The sequence below is a fragment of the Schistocerca nitens genome, chromosome 6, assembly GCF_023898315.1.
Source record: "Schistocerca nitens isolate TAMUIC-IGC-003100 chromosome 6, iqSchNite1.1, whole genome shotgun sequence".
Lineage (NCBI taxonomy): Eukaryota > Metazoa > Arthropoda > Insecta > Orthoptera > Acrididae > Schistocerca > Schistocerca nitens.
Genome location: NC_064619.1, coordinates 733,352,967 through 733,356,576, shown reverse-complemented (window position 1 = coordinate 733,356,576; position 3,610 = coordinate 733,352,967).

Sequence of the window (3,610 nt, the reverse complement as noted above, 5' to 3'; positions counted from 1 at the left end):
AAGAGTATTAGGGCAACAAGGAGTCACCCCACTCTGCATTGTTGACATATTTGCTCAAGATGGCGGGTCCAAGATGGCGGAGATAGATATGGCAACATCGTGATGATGGCACTGCGGGAAGTTCAAATTTTGGCGGGAAATAGGTCGGTTGGGCTATCTCTCCAAATATATGGGGAGAGACAGACACTGTGTTACAGACGTGTGAGGGCTTCCCAGCGAAAGTTCTGCAGCGTAGTCGGAACAGCAGGTACGCCAACTGTGGGAAACTCACAATAAACCTTTTCCTTTGACAGCAGGAGCCCACTGCTGACTGAGTTTCTGGAACACGACGTCACAATTAATGCCCAAGGAAATGAAGATGTTTTGCAAAAATTGAAGCATTCGATCAAGTCCAAAAGCCCAGGAATCTTGACGCACGGCGTAATTCTGTTGCAGAATAATGGCTGACCACAGGTCGTCAATGTTGTTTCGATTACCCTTCAGAAGTGTCACAGGTAGCCCCTACTCATCCTTGGGTGGGCGATTGTGAAACAGCCACCCTAAGGACTAATCTGGCACCCTGTGATTACCACCTCTTCAGTAAACTGCTAAACAGTGGGTCAAAGGCGCTGGTCCTGTCTTCAGTCGTGCGGTTATACAGGCCTTAGTTCCACAGTGGTATAAGGCGACTGAAACGGACGGAGATTATGTCACAAAATTACATTTTGTCTGTCAAGAGTGTGTCAAGATACGTAAAAGCTTTGGAGGTAAGGAAGTAAAATGCATGACAAAAAAAAAAAAATACATTATGCAATCCTTTTCGGAGTGATCCTCGTAAAAATACGGCCACCCAAGGCTACACGGCAAATCAAGCATGAGATATTTACACAACCATTTTGTACGAGAGGGTTGCCGATGGGCAGTTCGTAGAAGCGCACTCACTGCATAATTATTTCTACGTATGCGCCTAGCATAACAAGCGAATCCGCAGGGAGGCGTGTGCGTGCGGCCGGCTTGTCTGACGCTCGCGGGTCAGCGTGACGATAAATCCCGCTATCTCGTCGACAGTCGCCATCCGTCGTTAAGCGAACGTCATTTCGCCGCCAGATTTCCGTTAAACGCGATCAGCCATCAATAACAGTTACCTGCAGCGAGCGCACGCTGGCGGCGACACGGAATGACACCAGCACTGGATGTGTAACTCGTCATGTTTCCTGTCTTGTACATACATAACCGCTGAACTACGTACCAAACACGGTGACGAAAATGGGAAGTCTAGCTCCTTGAAGCAACAGTCGACATGAATCACACTTTGTGTAGATGTTCGCCACATAACGGCCATTGAATGATTAAACTAAGACTCTGTTTGGAGGTGATGTCCGTCATCAGCAATGGTATTATGTGTGGCCATACCAGGTAGAAGAAGACTGAGAAGTGTTGTTAGGCTGTTTCTCTGTCGTATTTTCCATGTGTTTTGCTAATACATCGCAATTTTTCGTTCGTCTTCCGCACAACATTTGCTACTTGATCGTTCCATGTTAAGTTGTTCGTAACTATAATCCTAGGTATTTAGTTGCACTGACAGTTCCTAGATTTGTGTGGTTTATGAAGCAACCGAAATCAGGAAATTCTCTCCAGCTACAAGTGCTATTTACATTCGTGATTTGTAGGACAGAAATGTGAAAGCAGTAACATAATTATACAGGTAATTTGTTTGTTTGTGATATTACATTCGAGTATTTCTCATTTACAAACAAACTGGAAATGCATAACCTCGTGGCATATACCCTGGTCTAATTCCAGCCCCACCCCAACCTGCACGATATCAGCTATCGTTGTGTAGTCATAACCCATCACAAGCACAGTTCTCGCAATGCCTTACTGAAACATTTACTTCTTCAACCCACGCTCCCAGTCCAGCTGTGCGCCTCTGACAGGAATACAACTTGTACACGATCTTTTCCTACGGCTCATTCCCTTTCCATCGGAATTTCTTAGCCCGAGCTTGTCGTTGATCTCCAGTCGAGCTACAGCAGCTTCAGTGTCAGTAACATCATCAGCATTACGCCTCTAAATTACCATCACCATCACATTCATACATCGTCACACCAACGTATCTCTTTCCAGTTCATCAAACCTGCACTTTTTATCATCCTTTTTCTTTAAGATTGTTGCAGTCATTACCTATACGAATGAAGAACACATACATCAGTGCAGCAAGCTCGCCCGAAATTGGAACGAAATTGTGAAAATGGAAAAACGGGTATTTGTGATTTTTAATTGTTGTCATTGAGAATACTCAAACTTAAAATGCAAATAAATTTCTGCGGTAAGTGATAGTTAGCATAACCGTATTAAACATTTACATAAAGGCAATTCACATCAAGCCACCGGCAACGATCTGGGGTGAACTTAGCATGGACTGCCTGCTTCGTATTTCGTTCACTGGGCTTCTTTGTCTAAGAATCATGATGTACTTACAAACTGGCAGAGTATCAGTTTGACACATAGTCAACAGCAACTCTGCAGGCATTCAGTGGCGGCTTGCGTGTAGACACTGTGGAAATGTAGCACCTGCTATTTCCTTCCACTTCATATTATCAATAGTGTCTAATAGAATGAATTCTTTATTTATACTTGTACAATGTACACAGACAGCAAAACTTGCAACAGCAAGAAGGAGTTGTCCGATGCAAACGAAAGCTGGTAGGCGTGTTCGTGCATCTGGAAGATTGTGTCCGCTCTGATGTCGCGGCGGTCGCAGAAGAGAGTCGCTGGGAGCTCCACTGTGAGGATGCAAATCAGTTTTACTTTAAATACACGTCGTAACGGCGGTGAGCGATAATTATCTCTCAGACTGGACGTGGTGAGCTCATGTTGGTCACGAATGCCTTTTAGGCGACAAAGGCACTGAATGTGAACTAGGTCCTGTAATACGGCCACGAGAAGCAGGATGTTCCTCCTACAGTACTGCACGAGGGCTGCGGCCGCTGAAAACGACTGCTGGCAGCGGTGGTCGCGACAATGTGCGGGCGCAACGAGACCGGACTCCGGGCGACCGCGTGGCAGTACCCAGAGGGGAGACCGGCGTTCCCGGCGTATCGTTCTGGAGCGTCCAACTGCGTCTGCAGCAGCAGTCTGAGCAGCAGTTGGCTGCACAGCGACGCAGCCAGCTGTAACGAGTCAGTTACGTCGAGGGCAGCTCCGAGCCAGACGCCCTACAGCACCCTTCCTGCTGACCACAAACCACCGCCATTTGCGGCTCCAGTGGTGTCGAGCGAGAGCTCACTGGAGGGCAGCTGGAGGTCTGTTGTGATTCCTGACGAAAGCTGGTTCTGTCTCGGAACCACTGTCGGCCAACTGTTGGTTATAGGGAAGCCATTTGGCGCCCTGTAGCCAACCTGTTTGCGTGCTGGACACACCTGACCTACACCTGGAGCTGTGGTCTGGGGTGCGGTTTCGTGTGACACCAGGAGCACTCTTGTGGTTATCCCGTGCGCCCTGACTGCAAATTCATGTGTCAGTATTGTGACAACGAGTCGTTGTTGTACTGCCATTCCTGTACAGCACTCCATTGGTGGTTTCCAGCAGGATAACGCTAGCCCACAACCGCTGCTGAACCCAACATGCT